General features: G+C 42.5%; 1 protein-coding gene across 2 annotated transcripts in view; it reads right to left on the bottom strand.

The window, feature by feature from the left end:
• Positions 1 to 19,930, bottom strand: part of STK32C (serine/threonine kinase 32C) — a 253,843-nt gene that overhangs the window by 128,540 nt on the left and 105,373 nt on the right. The window contains exon 1 of one of the 2 annotated variants that reach the window (XM_073353975.1): positions 13,055 to 13,122. The exons of the other annotated variant lie outside the window; for it this stretch is intronic. The gene's annotated coding sequence lies outside the window, so the exon portion shown is untranslated. Of the gene's footprint in view, positions 1 to 13,054; positions 13,123 to 19,930 lie in introns of those variants that run through there. 2 annotated transcript variants of the gene reach the window in all.

The raw sequence follows: 19,930 nt of genomic DNA, 5'->3' as shown, positions 1-19,930 counted from the left end.
TAGTCCTTCAGGGTCTGTACCTTGTTCACCAGGGGACGGAGTTGGCCCGCCCCCACCGTGTATCCAAAGTGGATCACTTCTTTCCACCCAAGGTGACACTTGGCAGGGTTTGCTGAGAGTCCTGCTTCCTTCAGGGCCTATAAGACCATGGTAAGATGTTGTAGGTGTTCCTCCCAACTTGTGCTGTAGACCACAATATCGTCAATATAAACTGCCACATGCTGCCGGTGTGGCTGCAACAGTTGATCCATCAAACACTGGAACATAGCCGTGGCCCCACGTAACCCAAAGGGCATGATGATGAAATGGTATAGGCTGAATGGTGTAGGGAAGCCTGTCTTCTCCTGGGAAGTCAGGTCAGAGGTATTTGCCAGTACCCCTTGGTCAAATGGTCTAATGTTGGTAGAAACTTAGTACTATCCAGCTGTTCCAGCAGTTCATCCACACGTGACATCAGGTAGGCATCAAAGTGGGAAATGGCACTGACCCCCCCATAGTCTACACAGAACCTCACAGTACCATCAGGCTATGGGACCAGGACTAAGGGGCTTCTCCATTCACTCTGGGATGCTTCCAGTACTCCCAGGGCTAACATCACCTTGAGTTCTTTCTGGACCACTTACCACCTTTTCCGGGGAAGTGGATGATGCTGGTTGTGGACCTTTTGTTCGGGACTGGTGTCTAATTGGTGGCTGGTGATACTCATCCGCCCTGGATGAGAAGATAAAACAGAGGGGAAGTCTTGGACCAGCTGCTGTAGGCTTGCTTGTTGCTCTGGGCTCAAGTCCTGCTCCAATGTGATCGGTGTTGGGTCGGGGGCTCCACTGGCTACTGGTCCCAATTTGGAGCTGTAGGGGGTGATCAGTAGCCTTCCCAGGCCTTCCAGGCCTTCAGGAAGTTCACATGGTAGAGCCGTAGGTCCTTTTGTTGCCCGGGGAGTCTGACCTCATGATCCACAGGTTCCACCTGTCGAACAATCTCAAATGGCCCCTGCCATTTGGCAAGTAGTTTAGATTCTGACGATGGCAACAGGAGCAAGACCCTGTCCCCGGCCTCAAAGGTCTGCATCTTGGCCTCCTGGTTGTATTGGAGTTCCTGGGTTTGGTGGGCCTGGAGTAAGTTCTCCCCAAGCTTTCAGAGACATTCCCGGAGTTGCAGGATGTATGGGACTGACCCTGTGACCCTCAGCTCTTGTTCCTCCCAGGTCTCTCGGAGCAGGTTGAGGATCCCCCTCAGCTGCCTCCCATAAAGGAACTCAAATGGGGAGAAACCTGTCGAGGCTTGGGGAACTTCACGCTCCGCGAACAGTAGTGAGCGGAGCAGCTTGTCCCAATGTTGTGGGTCATCATCCATGAACTTCCTAAGCACGGTTTTTAGGGTTCCGTTAAATGTTTCTACTAGGCTGTCGGTCTAGTAGACGACATAACTTGGCCATCAGTCTGGCGGAGACATTCGTCCCCTAGTCTGTCAATATTTCTCTGGGTATCCCGACCCTGCCAAAAATTTTAAGAAGATCTGCAGCTATGACAGGGGCTGTGATGGTCCATAGCAGTCAGCCTCCGGGTAGTGGGTCACGTAATCGACTAACACTAGAATATACTGACACCTGGATCTGCTTTTCTCTAAGGGTCCCACTAGATCTAGGCCCATCCATTCAAAGGGCACTCCCACGACCAGGAGTGGGATCAGAGGCGCCCGCTGTACTCCCTTTGGGTCAGCACACTCCTTCACCCCAGCCAGGAGGATTTGCATGAACTGTTCCAAAGCTATGGCCTCTGCCACCTGGGGCCCAGTCAAATTCTCTGGATTCAGCCATTTCCAACAATAGTTCTGCAAGCATTGGGCCACAACCCATGGTCAGGCTCCCGGTGGGTATTGTTCTTTGTGAAATCACTGTTGGTAGGTCTCCGGGCTAATGCCAATATGGTCTAATATAGCAGCTTTCACTAAAGAGTAATCCAAGGCCTCGTGAGGAGCAAAGTTGTGGAAGGCAGTTTGCACCTGGCTGGTCAAATAAGGGGCCAGTAGTGTGGCCCAGCATTCTGGAGGCCAACAGGTGGCCGTAGCGACCCTTTCAAAAGTGACAAGGAATGCCTCGAGGTTGTCACCAGGCCCCATCTTGGTGAGGTGCATGGTTAGTCCTTCCAGGGCATCCCACGGCCCTGCCCCTGCAGGGACAGGCCTTGATGGACCTGCCGGCTTTAGCAACATCGCCACCTGCTGGACCAGGCTTTCCTGCTGGGTCTGGTTCTGGGCCACCAATTCTTGGAGCAGCTGCTGTTGTTGCTCCTGATGCTGGGTCATCTTCAGCTGGTGTTGACTGGCGAGCTGCTACATCAGTTGAGTCTGCTGTTGCTGCTGCTCCACCGCCTGTGGCTGCTGACTTTCCAACATCCACATAAGGAGCTTCTCGGTATCCACATTGGGTTGTTGCAGGGATTCCACAGTCTAATTCCCCTTTTCTGGACCTCTCAGCAAGACCCAGTTGATGTCTGCATTGTCCACCAACTTGTCGCAGGGTAGGTAGGCCCTGTCGGGGGGGTGCTGGGTCACGTAGGGTTAAAAGGAAGGATAGAGGTGATTCTGCAGCCACTCAGGTTCTACACTGATGACGCTTACTGTAACATAGGGTAATATTGCCTAGTGACTAGAGACAATAAGCGGCCCTGCCCATCAGAGCAGCGTGGTCCAATGCCCAGAGTCAGTAAGCAACCCTTCCCATCAGGGCCGCGCCAGAGTCAGTAAGCAGCCCTTCCCATCAGGGTAGCATGGCCCAATGGTCAGAGTCAGTAAGCGGCTCTTCCCATCAGGGTAGCGTGGCCCAGTGGCTAGAGTCAGTGAGTGGCCTATTGGCCCATTAAGAGAGTGGGGCGCCACTCAGGCGGGTGTAGCACCCTGGGTAAGGGGACTCGGGCCCTCCCTGCTCCTCCGTAGTCCCATAGTCAGGGCTTGTAGCAATTCCCTGCAGGGAGCTTGCAGCCTGCATCCTTCCCCATCAGCAGCCTCTCCCCATTGAGCTGGGTTGCTACTCTTTATACGCTGCCTCCAGACCGAGCGTGTTCCACATGACATTCTCATAATCAAACTTCGAAATGTGGTATAGCTGAAACTACAATAGTGTGGGTGCATAACTGATTGAAAGACTGTATTCAAAGAGTAGTTATCAGTGGTTCACTGTCAAACTGGGAGGACTTATCTAGTGGGATCCCACAAGAGTCTGTCCTGGGTCTGGTACTATTCAATTTTTCATTAATGACTTAGATACTGAGATGGAGAGTATCATTATAAAATCTGCAGATGACACCAAGATGGGAGCGGTCGCAAGCACGTTGGAGGTTAGGATTGGAATTCAAAATGATCATGACAAATTGGAGACTTGGTCTGAAATCAACAAGATGAAATTCAATGAAGATAAATGCAAAGTGCTACACTTAGGAAGAAAAAAACAAATGCACAAATACAAAATGGGAAATAACTGTCTAAGCAGTACTGCTGAAAAGGATCTGGGAGTTACTGTGGCTCACAAATAGAATAAAAACAAAGAATGTGATGCAGTGAAAAAAGATGAATATCATTCTGGGAGGTATTCACAGGTGTCGTGTCTAAGGCATAGGAGGTAATTGTTCTGCTCTGTTTGGTACTGGTGAAACCTCAGCTGGAGCACTGTGTCCGGTTCTGGATGCCACACTTTAGGAAAGAAGTGGATAAATTGGAGAGAGTCCAGAGGAGTTGAACAAAAGCGATCAACAGTTTAGAAAACCTGACCTATGAGGAAAGGTTAAAAAAACTAGGCATGTTTAGTCTTGAAAAAAGAAGTCTTCTTCATAAGTCTTCAAGCCTGGTAAGGGCTATTATAAAGAGGACAGTGATCAACTGGTCTTTATGTCCACTGAAGATAGGATAAGTAGTAATGGGCTTACTCTGCAGCAAGAGAGATTTAAGTTAGATATTAGGAAAAAACTTTCTTACTAAAATGATAGTTAAGCACTGGAATGGGCTTCCAAAGGGAGGTCGTGGAATTCCCATGGTTGGAGGTTTTAAGGACTGGTTAGACAAATGCCTGTCAGGGATGATATAGGTAGACTTCATTTTGCCTCAGTGCAGGGGGGTGGACTAGAAGACCTCTCAAGTCTCTTCCAGCCTTTCATTTCTATGATTTTATGCAGAAGTCAGCAGGCCTGGCTCTGATCATATTTACACTGATGTAAATTAGGAATAAAGCAGTTAAAATCAAGGCGGTTACCCAAGAACAAAACAGGTGTGAGTGAGATCAAACTTGGACCCAACAGTTTGGACCCAACCAATTCAACAGCACTCTGCTAACAATCATAATGGCAATAAAAATGTATTTGGCTTATTCCACCACCATATCCCCCTTCCTAAGGCCTGATCCAAAACCGCATTAGATCACTGGAGACTATTTCCATATTTCTGAGACTGTTTCATCATGCTGTTCATTTGGTGCAAGCACCTTAGCATCATCAGCAGAGTACACTATTTACAAAATGAAGTTATGAAGAAATCAGCAAGCTGAGAAGTACTTTGGTGAACTTTAATCCTTGTGAAGAATGCCAGGCTGCCTCGGAGAGTGACATAATCAGTGTATCCATGTAAACACAGACAGCACAAGCAGAGACAATGCAAGTTTCACTTCTTGGACACTCTGCTCAGACTACCTACCTGTCTGTCTATAAGGGATTGTGAAGGTGGTTTGGGAATGTAGATGTTTGTTGTCTAGCAACCAACATCCCTAACTCCTTTGGCAGCTGTCAGCCACCCAAATGTACTTTTTGGGTGTACTTTCTTGCTTACTTATCAACATAGGCCAATTTTGAACTGGTACCTTAGAAGTAAAGGGTTTGATATTCCATTACAGTGCTGAAAGCTATCCATTCCCCTATCGCATGGTATTTTATTACAGAAAATGAGTTTCATCGAAGTAACAGAGTTATGTGACCTTTCATCAGGCCTTTAAACTGAAGTTGAACTTTCTTGATGGCCAGCCATTTAATGAATAAAGGCTATATTTTCCTTGCTTAGAAAACTTTATTTTAAGTCCCTACAAATGACTTCCCAAAGATTAATAATGTATTTATGGCACATGCTCAAGGTAGTATAAAATTAGCAATAAACATCTGCTACATGTTTCCTAATGTTTTTGCAACATATGTTACAAGTGATAAACAGATGACTATAGGTGCCTGATAAAATATGCAGGATGCATCTGGTTAATGCTGTGCTGCATCTGTTACAGAATTCATTGAAAATAATGTGAATGGAAAAGTAAAAATTGTAGGTATATTCCACTATGCATAACAAGGTTGAAATCTTGACTACATTGAAGTCAATGGCAAAACTCTCATTGACTTAAATGGGGTAAAGATTTCACCCTAAATCACTTACAATGGAAAAGCAACACTCAGCAAATTGTGGTAACTGTTCAATAAGTCATTCATCACCTATCACATAGAATATAGAGTACAGTAACTTCATATATGCCAACCTGCCATTTCTACTTTAAATATTTTTGGACTAGATTCCAATTGCTGGCCAGCATTTGTACATCACCAGTTAACAAGGTGTTTTCTTATAATGCTTGCATTTGTAGGTTTTTCAGATTAGGCTGCAAAGCCAGCTGTATAATACCAATTCAAATCTAGCTCTTGACTTTTTAACTGGACCTGGTCAAATATTTTCCATCTAAGCTATTTTTAATATGGAAACTTGGCATTTTGACTAACCATTTTTTGCAGAAAGTGTTTGCTTTCCATGGAAAATTTTGTCTTTCCATTAAAATATTTTAGCCAAAACTCAAAAGTTTTCAGCCAAAACAAAAAAGATTTTGGCCAAAATCATTCAGTTTGTAGTGAGAAATGAAAATTTCTGTGGAAAACTTTGACAAAAAATGAACTTTTTTTCATCAAAAATTTCAGGGTGGGAGAATTCAAGACCAGCTCTAACCAGTGTTTAACATATTACTTGGAACTAATCCCTTCACTAAGTGGAGCAAATCAAATCAAAAGGATATGCCTAGGGTTTAGGAACCAGTTGCTTCAGCCTCAGTTCATCTTTGACAGCTAAGCGCAATTCAATTTTTTTATGTAAGTATTGTATGTCTTGCCATTGCAGTTGGTAAGGTCTGTTTAACACTTTGCAGGGAATAATGGACTTGATAGCTTTCTAACCGATATTTGAAACCTATAGTAATCAGGAGTATGATTTAACCAGTGAAAAAATTCCTAGATTATTGGCAGAAAGGTAGTGCTGCAATAAACCAGTTCCAGTGCTCCAAGTTTTAAGAGAAGATGGCTAGTAACTCTGGAATGGCTAGTCTATGATGTGCTGTGGTGCTACCAGCAGAAAACGTGGGAGACAATAAAAGTTTCATAACTAAAATGTGTGTGTGGGGGGGGTATTGATTCAAGAACACACTGCTCAATTACATATATCACAAGGTATCATCACGTAACAGCTTTCATTAAATATACAGCACAGATTATAAACTCTTTAAGGCAGAACCAGCTTTTTGGGGGGGAAGGTGGGGTGTACACTGTCTAACACAATATGACTCTGATCCCTGAATAGGGTCTATATTCACTATCACAATATAAATAATAATAAGGCTAAGAGTAAAACCAGACGTTTGTCTGTACATTTTTCTGCATGCAAAATACAAAAACAGAGACATTTTAAAACAAGACTTGGCAAATGATTAGTCCATAGTATTGCTTAATTGTTTAAGTATTTTGAAAACGGAAAATCAAGGCACTAAGCTGTATCACTCTGGAAAGTATCTATTGCACTTGTGCTTCCATTAGGCATTGTATGTGGGTGTGTATTTAAAAATGAATATGAAAAAGATATTAAATGCAATACTAAGTTATGCAATTGACAGATCAACAACATCCCTTAGAATATGATGCTGCACTGGAATCTGAAATGTTATGACATGTAAAGCATTTCAACTAAAAATAAACTAGATCTTAAAAACTGCTTTTAAATAACATGGAACGGGTCCAGAGGAAACTAACAATAGCCAGCTGAGTCAGGGTGAAATCATGGCTTACTGAAACCAATGGCAAGATTCCCATTGACTTGACTGGGAGCAGGATTTCACCTCAGGGTCAAGTCCTGCCTCTTCTTCCCCCTCAGGTATGTTGGGCTCTCTTGCAATGGAACCAGTGCAATTCCTCTGCACAACAGGTCATGATTTAAGGAGACCAAACAGGTGTGCACATATGTAGTGTGCTGATGTGAAGATGATCAGATATTACAGTGATTGGAGCCATATAGACTCACAGATAGATTGGATAAGTGTCCAGTTCCGCAGAGGGTCATTGAGAGATAAGACATCCACCAGTCACTGTCACCTGCACAGGGGATGCAGAAGCAACACACAGGCTATTCCAGGCTGGGGGAGGAATACCAAACTCAGAGCAGCTCCACTGTTGGGATTCCAGATTCTCTCCTTTGATTGGCCGTCTGCATAACAGATTAGTCTGGAGTCCAGATAAGCCCACCAGTACAGAGGTTCTGATCACTTTTGTGGAGGTCAGGCATGAAATTCTGCAAATATGAATTACTTGATCATGTGGCTTGTCCAGTACATTGTGTCACTGTGATTATTCATTACCAAGTTCCTGACCACTAGCATCACAACATACTGCAGAAGGAAAAACATACACCTCAGGAAAAAAGCATTGCCAAATTGATTCAGATTCTAGGAAAACAGACTTCAGTAGTCAGTTCTGCTTTATTCAGCAGGCAGAATTCACTATTGATTTTTAAAGTAGCCACTGACTCTGCTCTTTAGCTAAAGTGCATTCATGCCTGATATTGTACCTGTGTATCTAAAGGCATTTTTGAAGGTAAACAATATCTATGTGGCTTTTATATTTTCAGAAACATGTTGGCATGGTTATACCTTTCTGACTTTGTTCTTGTGTATGGAATGCAAGAAAAATGAATGGAATAAATGGAGGAGGCTGACAGATGGCAGATGAATTTGAGACTGGCACATTTTTATATAGTGCACTGAAAAATAGTTTGAAATGGAACCTATTTTTCATATTTTTTCTGTTTCAGGGAAAGAAGCAGCCTGATTTTCTTTAAACATTGCTGTAAATTACAGTAATTTCACTAAAGACGATGGAGTCACAGTAGTGTAAGACTGGAGAGAGGGCTTCTGCTTCAAGTTTCTCTCATGGTGGTCTCCCCTACTTTCATATTCCCTGTCCCAAATCACCCCCAAAGAAATGCAGTGGAGATTGGCAGGCTTCTTCTGCAGTTTCCCACCACTCTCAGTTCCCCCTGCCCCACTCGTTATCCTCTTTTGAGCAACTTTGTTCATGAGAGATGTAGATCATCTCATATGCTTTGCCTAAGTATGGCCCATTTCATCTTCCCTGAGCCAGGAGACACTAGTCATCTGTGTAGCATCATTATTCAGATATGATAGGAAAAGATCTTACCAGCCTGACCCCATAAATATTTTTGATATTTTGGATTTTCAAATGTTTTTTCAAATGTTATTTGACCTGATCATATAAATAAACAGATTTGTCTCTCTCCAGGATTCTGCACAAATCTATCTAGTTCATGTTCTTAGAATAGTTATAATATAGTGCATAAAGGTTGCTTATTTTGAAGGCTCTGTTCAAGCGATATACATTAAAATATATGCATACTACATAAGCCTATATTTAGGCCACCTTCTACCCTTCAGGAACCAGATTGGAAGAAATGTCCTTGCTTTCTCGTAATAACCTCCTACCCCCTCATATTAAGCAGTGCCCTATGAAAACGCACTCCTGGCCACAGGTTTTCACAGTGGCTGTGTGAGAAGCAGCTCATCCTGAATCCAGAGCCTGAGGCACAGTGCTAAGCTGCTTTAAAGCCTTCATCCAAATAGGAGCCTTGCCATTGACTTTAATGAGCTGTGGATCAAGCCATACAAGCCCCGCCCTGCAATCCTTTATGACATGGATTTCAATGGAACTATTCACAAGCCAGTTTGGTGCTGGCCATTTTGCAGAAATACAGGGAAAGAAGGAAACTACTACTTTCGTGCAATTCCCTTACCTGCTCTGAACAAAAGGGAGGAGCAGTCATTGTCAGTGTGACCCCGTCTGGCCAGGAGTGCATTTTACAGGCGACTGCTTAATATGGGGGGATTTGTTATGGGAGAGGAAGGAAACTTCTTCCCAGCTGGTTACTGAAGGGTAGCAGGTGTCATAAATATAGGTTTATGCTGTCTGAATATATTTTATATAACATATCACTTCCTCTGAACAGGCAGAGAATGGATGAGGCGCTTTTCCTCCCACTTTGTTTTGGCTGCTGATGCACAATCCCTGAACTAACCTTGGGACAATATGGCACTGTCCAACCCCTATTCAGGGCTGTATCTAAGAGCCACATTCTAGCCCTATTTAAATACTACTCATCTGAGTGTAAGTTTACAGGACTGAGTCCTGACTGAACTGCTAGGTGCCTGTTAACATACTTTAAAGATACGGTTCAGCTCAACTGCATGCTAGGCAGCCATGTGCAATAATGGCCAAAAATTTTCATGTTACCACCATCTGTTCAAGAAAAACTTTCCTCAACCAACTTTCTAAAAGTCATCTGAATCAGATATACAAGCCATCCAACAAACCTCCAGTTTTATCCTATAAAGTTTTGACTCTGTTGTCCAGGGCTGGCCTTACCATGAGGCGAACTGAGGCGGCCACCTCAGGTGCAAGACTGTGGGGAGGTGCCACTAGGACCCAGAGTGTAGAAAATTGTGTCTGCTGCTGATGCAGATGTATTCTCTCTGCTCTAGATGCACAGAGATGGTGGAGTGCTGTGCTGGAGGAAGGAGGGCATAAGAGACATAACAGGCAGGCAGGAGAAAAGGTGAGAGGGAATAACAGAAAGCAGCAGGAGCTGCAGGGAGAGAGAGGAGGAGGAGCCTCTTATGTACCCCTCCAGTACCCCCAGGAGCCTGGACTGATTAACACCAGCTTCTCAGGGAGCTTCCTGTTTCCTGCTGCTTCCCTGAACCCACTTGAGGAGAACAGGCAGTCAAACTGTAGTAGTAGGAGCCAGTTAGGCCCTTAAGACACTGATATCTTCCCTCACTCAGGCCCTGCTACCAGCCTGCTTATTTGTCCCCTTCAACTGAGAGTTGAGAGCCACTATAGCTGGCACAGAACAGCATTGTGCCAAACAATGGAAACGTTCTTAAAATTGTGGAGCTGATGGCTGAGTTTGATGCTGTACTCCAGGAGCATCTAAGAAGAGTCACCACCCAAGAAATGTACACACACCACTACCTTGGAAAAACAATTCAATAATGAGATCATACAGTTACTGGCAACAAAAGTCAAACAGAAGATTGTGGCAGATCTGAAGTCAGCAAGATATTACTCTGTTATTCTGGACTGCACACCTGACATCAGCCATACAGAACAAATGACAACAGAACCTAGTGAAAATGTCCCTGCAGTGGTGACTGTCAGAGAGCATTTTCTAGAATTTATTGACATTGATGGTACTACAGGAGCTGGTATGACAAATGTGCTTCTTAAAAAGCTGGAAGATACAGGAATTGCGATAGCTGACATGAGAGGTTAGGGCTATGATAATGGTGCCAACATGAGAGGAAAGAACAGAGGAGTGCAGACATGGATCCAAGAGTTAAACCCTCAAGCTTTTTTTGTCCCGTGCAGTTCTCATTCATTGAACTTGGTAGTCTGTGATGCAGCATCAGCTTCTAGTGAGGCTGCTGAATTTTTTATTCAGGGTATTGTAGTTGTAAGAATCCACTGGTGATCTGGTGATCTTCCTGATAACACCATCCTGGACACTATGGATGTAGAAGCCCTCTACACCAACATTCCACACAAAGATGGACTACAAGCCGTCAGGAACATTATCCCCGATAATGTCATGGCAAACCTGGTGGCTGAACTTTGTGACTTTGTCCTCACCCATAACTATTTCACATTTGGGGACAATGTATACCTTCAAATCAGCAGCACTGCTATGGGTAGCCGCATGGCCCCACAGTATGCCAACATTTTTATGGCTGACTTAGAACAACGCTTCCTCAGCTCTTGTTCCCTTATGCCCCTCTCTACTTGCACTATATTGATGACATCTTCATCTGGACCCATGGAAAAGAAGCCCTTGAGGAATTCCACCGTGATTTCAACAATTTCCATCCCACCATCAACCTCAGCCTGGACCAGTCCACACAACAGATCCACTTCCTGGACACTACAGTGCTAATAAGCGATGGTCACATAAACACCACCCTATACCGGAAACCTACTGACCGCTATGCCTACCTACATGCCTCCAGCTTTCATCCAGACCACACCACACCACACGATCCATTGTCTACAGCCAAGCTCTACGATACAACCGCATTTGCTCCAACCCCTCAGACAGAGACAAACACCCACAAGATCTCTATCAAGCATTCTTACAACTACAATACCCACCTGCTGAAGTGAAGAAACAGATTGACAGAGCCAGAAGAGTACCCAGAAGTCACCTACTACAGGACAGGCCCAACAAAGAAAATAATAGAACGCCACTAGCCATCACCTTCAGCCCCCAACTGAAACATCTTCAGCGCAGTATTAAGGATCTACAACCTATCCTGAAGGATGACCCAACACTCTCACAAATCTTGGGAGACAGGCCAGTCCTTGCCTACAGACAGACCCCCAACCTGAGGCAAATACTCACCAGCAACTACACACCACACAACAAAACCACTAACCCAGGAACCTATCCTTGCAACAAAGCCCGTTGCCAACTGTGCCCACATATCTATTCAGGGGACACCATCATAGGGCCTAATCACATCAGCCACAATATCAGAGGCTCGTTCACCTGCACATCTACCAATGTGATATATGCCATCATGTGCCAGCAATGCCCCTCTGCCATGTACATTGGTCAAACTGGACAGTCTCTACATAAAAGAATAAATGGATATAAATCAGATGTCAAGAATTATAACATTCATAAACCAGTCGGAGAACACTTCAATCTCTCTGGTCACTCGATTTCTGATCTAAAAGTGACTATTCTTCAACAAAAAAACTTCAAAAACAAACTCCAATGAGAGACTTCTGAATTGGAATTAATTTGCAAATTGGATACAATTAACTTAGGCTTGAATAAAGACTGGGAGTGGTTGAGTCATTATACAAAGTAAAAACTATTTCCCCTTGTTTTTTCTCCCCCCCCCCCCATTCCTCAGACATTCTTGTTAACTCCTGGAAATGTGCTGGAAATGGCCCACCTTGATTATCACTTCAAAAGGTTTTCTCTCCCCCCACCCCACTCTCCTGCTGGTAATAGCTCATCTTAAGTGATCATTCTCCTTACAATGTGTATTTTTTCATGGTCTGTGTGTATATAAATCTCTTCACTGTATTTTCCGCTTTATGCATCCGATGAAGTGAGCTGTAGCTCATGAAAGCTTATGCTCAGATAAATTGGTTAGTGTCTAAGGTGCCACAAGTACTCCTTTTCTTCATAGGATATACGTCAACCTGGCCAACTCTTTCCCTGAAATACAGATTCTAGGCCATGCTTATTAGACAGGCAAGAGGCCAATCAATAAAAATAGATTAATTTACATTTTCTTTATATGGGATTAACAGGTTAACAACTTGAACTAAAAAAAACCATGTATGAATATATGGGCTTACACACACATTTCTTGTACCAAAACCTGGTCCCAGTTGCAGCCACTTTGTGCTGGTCTTTTGGCACTAAGGAACCACAGAAACAGCAGAAAAACAGCTTACACTTCATTGGGGAATCCTCAGGTGATGGCGTACTGGTGTAACACTCACATATCCATTTGAAGCTAATGGGAGTAGTGGGTGCTCAGCACCTCTGAAAATCAGGCCCTAGGTGTATGAAGATGTACTCACAGAATGGAGGTATCCAAAATTAGAGGCCAGTTTTTAAAAAGAGGCCTTTAACCTCTGTACCTTAGTTTCCTTATCTGTCAATAAGGGGGTAATAATATCTACCTACTTACCTCACAGAGTGCTGTGAAGGACTCAACTGTGTGTAAATCAGAAAGAAATGCTTTGACATTCATGGAGTTCTGTGGGTGTAAAAGTGGTATAAAAGCAGAATCAGGCCTACCAATTACCAAGTTGCTGTTATTATTTCATATTTATCTTATGGTAGTGCCTACAGGCCTCAACCAGATGCAAACCCTATTTTGCTAGATGCTATACAATCATACCGTAAATGACAGTCCATATTCATAGTAGACAAAACATAACAAAGAGATGAGAGAACAAGTTGGTGAGAGCTAAGGCCAGGTTACAAACTATTGCTGTAAGTGAAATTCTTAGCCAATCAGTACAAATAATCACAACTTATTACTTATCCTATTTATACCCATTTTCTGAGCAATTCACACACAATTCTGCTCTCACTCATGTCAATATAAATCTGACATAATTCCACTAACATCAATGGATTTACACTGTGTTTACCCCCATGTAAATGAGAGAAGAATTGTTGCCTTAGCATGTCACTTATAACATTGTTTACTTCACTACCAAATTTAGCTCACCTTGAGAAAGCCAGGTAAGAAAGGCTGGCCAATTAATGACATTTTTTAAGGATTATTATTCCTACTCTTTTTGTACTATGGGTTGTAAATACTTCATTGTTGTTCTGGGAAATCTGTTTCTTTGTAAGTAAAATTAATAATATACATTTATTTTAAAAATCTCCCATTGCATTAAGGGAGGAATTATAGCTTTAAAGTTATGTCCAGGGCAAGGTTCCACAGACCATTTCTGTTGTAATTGCAATCATTATCATAAGTATGGGTTACTCCAGAATTTTTAATCTCCTACTCTGAATTATACTACAAAGGTCTGACCTTTGTCAAAACTGTATGCAGATTGCTTGTCTAATCTACCTCTTCCCCCAGAAGACTGTTAGGTTACAAACAGCAAGGCAGCAATATTGCATGTTCTTAAAACTTCCTAGATAATTGTTTAGCCTTACTACTTGTCGAGTAGGCTGCAGAGGCATCCACTCAAAATGGTAATTTTTTCCTGCATCTTGTTGCTGTGGTTCAGTTTTAACTATCCAACAATACTAGGTATTTGCTATTCAGTGACCTTACGTTTTCCAGTTCTAGCTGTTTTAATCTGTCCTAGTTCTCTTAATTTCGTTTATCACATAAATACATCTGCCATCCTAGCTTAATCTTAAATCCAAAACCTCAAGGGCAGTATTCCTTACATATAATCTTGAGAGATTCTGAGCACCTGCATGTCCCACACAGCAGAATTGTACTTCACTTCTGCCAGTCTTTTAGTTTTACTGAGCCAAATCCTAAGAACGTGCAACTCCTACTGGAGTCAGTGGGCAAAATCCAGAGGTCAGAGATGAAATCCTGGCCCTGTTTAATTCAATAAGGCCAGGAGTTTACCCCCTGACCTCTTTAGGACTGCTCATATGGATAAATTGCTCACACATATAACTGTTTGCGGGATTGGAGTTCATATCTATACCCAGTCTAAAATGTACATTGATTAAAGTGAAACAGGAAATAACTTGGAGTGCAGTAAGGATATTCAAAAATGAAATTAAAATGCCATCAAAACTTTTATGAAAAGTTCTCTTTTATATTTTAATCCAATTTTATTTTCTGTAACTGAAATAAATTTGAATTCATTTCTGGGGAATATATTACATTAAGGGTATAACTACACTGTAGCTGGGAGCATGCTTTCTGGTAAACAGACATGCACTAGCTCTGCTTGAGCCTCAGTGCAAAAAATAGCAGTACACCGAGGGGAGGGGAGTTTGTAGCATGGGTATACCCAGCATCCAAATCCCTGGGTACATCTTTGGGTAGTTAGCCCAAGCTGCCACCTGTGCTACCCACAGCTACACTGCTTTATTTAGTGTATTTATTTATTTATCACACATCTGTCTACCCAAGCTGGGAAGCACAGTCCCAGCTGGAGTTTCAATGTGCTCATAATGTTGACCACTTCTTTGCACCATGTGATCACTCCCATGAGCTACAGAATGGACACATTAGCCTATTAAACTATTCAGGATACCAGGCAGGGAAGTAGGCTCAATAAGTAATAATGTTGCTAACACTTCCTAACAACTGTCTTGGCAAAAATTGCAATACAAATAGAGAAAAACACCCATAGATGCAAATTTTAGGGGATGGACTGACAGGTATAATGGCTCAGTCAGAGAAAACCTCCTGTCGAAAAGGAGTGTACAAAAAGGAGCCATTAAAAAGCTAGGTGACTGAGATATGTTCTGTGATGTGCTGCTTGTGCAAATGTTCAGCAGTAACATTTTCTCTGCGGCAGCGGTGAGCATAGCAAAGAAGGGAAAACTGAACAAGGGAAAATGGACTGCAGCCTCCATTTAGGAACCTGCTTACCCAGTAGGCCTGCAGATCACCCAATATATGGCAGCCTGCTTGTATACTGGATGTGGTGCATAACTGGTCAGTTACAGGGGAGAGATAAGGCACAGGATCCTCATGTGGAATCAGGCCCACAGCAGTAATAGCCATATTGGGGGGGGGGAAGGGGAGAAAGAGGCTCCTTCTGGATGAAAGGTCCTTCTGATTTTAATCTATCAGACTTTCTCCTTTGCTTTAATTTCCCTCTCCTACTTTTGCTTTCATGTGTAAACATGTACATTCTTCTTCACATTCTTCAGTTTGTGCTTTTCCTGAACTACTTCCTTGGGCTTCCCATCTCTTTCAAAAAGAACAAGTAGGATAAGACAGCCCAAGTGACATCACATACACAATTGAGGATTACAGAAGAGGAGGAGGAGGCAAGTTATAATATTGAAACAACTAATGGGGATGGCCCCAGGTGTTCTGAGCAAACAGGAATGCAAATAGCCTGAAATCACATGAAATGATAGTTGCTGACAACTTCCCAAAGCAAATCAATTTTGCAAGGATGCAAAGGAACTTGGCAAACACCATGATACAAGTCCCTGAGAGAAACAATCCCTGACGTTTCCCATCTGTGATGGGGTAGACATACCCTACACTAATTCAGGCAGCAAAAGGGCTAATTCCCAAGAAAAGGAGTCACACAAAGGTATTGTCATGACTTCAGAACCTGCCATTTAAAGGGTGTGTTTGCAATGTAGACAACTCACACAATTTTATCATATCTTGCAATATCTGGTCTTTTATTTAAAGCCTTAGCTTCTGGAGCCAGGTGACGACATGAGATTTCACCTTTAATTTAAAAAATAATTTTAGCTGTAATGGTTGAGGAGAAAAGCTTGAAAATGTGACTCAACTGTACCCTGAAGGCTCAAAAACCAGAAGGCAAAGAGAAAGAACCCAAAATGTATATTTTAATCCTTTGATTTTTTTTTTTTTTAGATTCATAGATATTTAGGTCAGAAGGGACCATTATGATCATCTAGTCTGATCTCCTGAACAATGCAGGCCACAGAATTTCACCCACCACTCCTGCAAAAAACCTCTCATCTATGTCTGTGCTATTGAAGTCCTCAAATCGTGGTTTAAAGACTTTAACGAGCAGAGAATCCTCCAGCAAGTGACCCATGCCCCATGCTACAGAGGAAGGTGAAAAACCTCCAGGGCCTTTGATTTTTTTTAATTGAGTCCCCTAATTTTTGGGGTCCTGACATGATTTTTGAATGCGAGGGGTCAGCAACATTATGTTTGCAGCTGTGCTTGTCAGAGCACCTGCCTAGGAAGAGGAACTTAAGAGCATAAGAACGGTCATACTGGATCAGACCAATGATCCATCTAGCTCAGTATCCTGTCTTCTGACAGTGGCCAATGCCTAATGCTTATGAAGGAATAAACAGAACAGACAATCACTGGGTGATCCATCTCCTGTCATCTACTTCCACTTCTGGCAGTCAGAGGCTAGGGACACCCAGAGCATGGGGTTGTGCCCCTGACCATCTTAGCTAATCCTCCATGAACTTGTCTAATTCTTTTTTGTACTCGGTTATAGTTTTGGTCTTCACAACATCCTCTGGCAAGGAGTTCCACAGGTTGACTGTATATTGTGTGAAGAAACACTTCCTTATATTTGTTTTAAACCTGCTGCCTATTCATTTCATTAGGTGACCCCTAGTTCTTGTGTTATGCGAAGGAGTTAGTAATACTTCCTTATTTACGTTCTCCATACCATTCATGATTTTATAGACCTCTATTATATCCCCTTTAGTTGTCTCTTTTCCAAGCTGAAAAGTCCCAGTTTTTTTAGTCTCTCCTCATATGGAAGCTTTCTAATATATATATATATATATATATATATATATATATATATATATATATATATATATATATATATTGAGCTGGGGCAACCGGAACTGAATGCAGTATTCAAGATGTGAGCATATTGTGGACTTATATAGTGGTGCTATGATATTTTCTGTCTTATTAGCTATCTCTTTTCTAATGATTCCTAACATTCTGTTAGTTTTTTTGACTGCTGCTGCATATTGAGCGGATGTTTTCAGAGAAATATCCACAATAACTCCAAGATCTCTTTCTTGAGTGGTAGCAGCTAATTTAGACCTCATCATTTTGTATGTATAGTTGGGATTATGTTTTCCAATGTGCATTACTTTGCATTTATCAATATTGAATTTCATCTGTCATTTTGTTGCCCAGTCACCCAGTTTTGTGAGATCCTTTTGTAGCTCTTCGCAATCTGTTTCGGACTTAACTATCTTGAGTAATTTTGCATCATCTGCCACCTGTTTCCCCTTTTTCCAGATCATTTATGAATACACTGAACAGATCCCTGGGGGACACCACAATCTACCTCTCTCCATTGTGAAAACTGACCATTCCTACCCTTTGTTTCCTATCTTTTAACCCGTTACTGATCCACTGACCTTCCCTCTTATCCCACGACAACTTACTTTGCTGAAGGGCCTTTGATGAGGGACCTTGTCAAAGGCTTTCTGAAAGTCCAGGTATGCTATATCCACTGAATCAATTCTCCATGTGTTTGTTGACCCGCACAAAAAATTTTAATAGATTGGTGAGGCATGATTTCCCTTTACAAAAGCCATATTGACTTTTTCCCAACATATTGTGTTCTTGTATGTGTCTGATAATTTTGTATTTTTACTACAGTTTCAACCAATTTGCCTGGTACTGAAGTTAGGCTTATCAGCCTGTAATTGCCACGATAGCTTCTGAAGCCTTTTTTTAAAAATTGTCCCATTAGCTTGTGGCACCCTGGCACCCCAATATTCACCACTGTCGTGTAATTAGGATATGTTTGTACAAAGTAGGCCTTGTAAGGTATCATTCTAAAAGTCTTGATCTGCTAGACAGTAATATCTCATTGGACTGTATGTGCTATCATCGTATGTGAAGTTATGAAGTTTGGCTATGTATGTGCTACTGAAACATGTTGTAAGGTTGAAAACACCCCCAAGCAGCCTTTCAGGTTCAACAGTAAAAAGGCCAAACAATGTTAATGGCTTATTGAGGAAATGCACATAAACACAAGGATTACCCCATGAACTGGGTACAACAGAAACCTCTCAGAGATAACACTACACAGTGGGAACTGTTTGACCCAGGTCACAGCAAAAGAGCTTTCCAGAAGGTGGACAGAAGTTATAAAAGGGGGACAATGACATCATGATGGTGCCTCACTGTCCCTACAACAACACACCTGGAAACACCTGAGGGGCAAAGACTGAATTGTGGAAAGTGATGATCCCAGGCTAGAGGGATTTTTAGCCTGTGTATGAAAACTTGGGAAAGCCAAGGCAGCTCGTGCCTTAAGAATCTGCTAGCCTGTTTATCACTCAGGGTGAGAATTTGCTAATTCATATCCTACCTATTTAGTGTGTTATGCTCAGTAGTATGCTTGTAGTTTTGTTTATTTACTAAGGTAATCTGCTTTGATCTGTTTGCTACCACTTATAATAATTTAAAATCTATCTTTTATAGTTAATAAACTTGTTTTGTTTTGTCTAAAATCAGTGTGTGTGTGTGAATTATAACTTGGGGGCAGAAAGCTGTTGTATATCTTCCTCCACATTGAGGGAGGGGGTGAATTTAATGAGCTTACGCTGTACAGTTCCCACTGCAGCGCAAGATGGTATAATTTTGGGTTTACACTCCAGAGGGGGGTGCACACCTTGGCACCTGGGAGGTGCCTTAGCTGAGCCTTCCCATGCAGAGCTGATCTCAGCATCTGTGTGTATAGCTGCAGGTGGGTGGGTCCATACCTGTATGTGTGTTGGTTAAGTGTAGTCTGAAGCCTGGGGAAAGGCTTTACAGGCTGCATAGAAGTATAGTGTAAAGGGAACCCAGGCGGGTGGGTCGGGGAGGGGGGGATTCAGTGGTACCCCAGTTCCAAGTGGCACCCAGTGGGAACCCGTCACATAGCTGTCCTCCGGTCAACTGGCACAGAAGCTGATTTAAATGATAGGTTACATACGACACTTATTAGCTCTGCAATTTCACATTTGAGTTCCTTCAAAACACTTGGGTGAATACCATCTGGTCCTGGTGACTTATTACTGTTTAATTTATCAATTTGTTCCAAAACCTCCCCTAATGACACATCAGTCTGGGACAGATCCTCAGATCTGTCACCTAAAAAGAATGGTTTAGGTGTGTGAATCTTCTTCACATCCTCTGCAGTGAAGACTGATGCAAAGAATTCATTTAGCTTATCCACAATGACCTTGTCCTTTAGCATTTCGAACGTCTAGTGGCCACACTGATTGTTTGTCAGGCTTCCTGCTTCTGAGGTACTAAAAATGTTTTGCTGTTTGTTTTTGAGTCTTTGGATAGTTGCTCTTCAAAATCTTTTTTGACCTCCCTAATTATAGTTTTTTACACTTGACATTCCAGAGTTGATGCTCCTTT

The sequence above is a fragment of the Lepidochelys kempii genome, chromosome 7 (genome assembly GCF_965140285.1).
Source record: "Lepidochelys kempii isolate rLepKem1 chromosome 7, rLepKem1.hap1, whole genome shotgun sequence".
NCBI classification, from domain to species: domain Eukaryota; kingdom Metazoa; phylum Chordata; order Testudines; family Cheloniidae; genus Lepidochelys; species Lepidochelys kempii.
The sequence above is the reverse complement of the archived record's forward strand: the minus strand, read 5'-3'. Positions and strand labels throughout refer to the sequence as shown.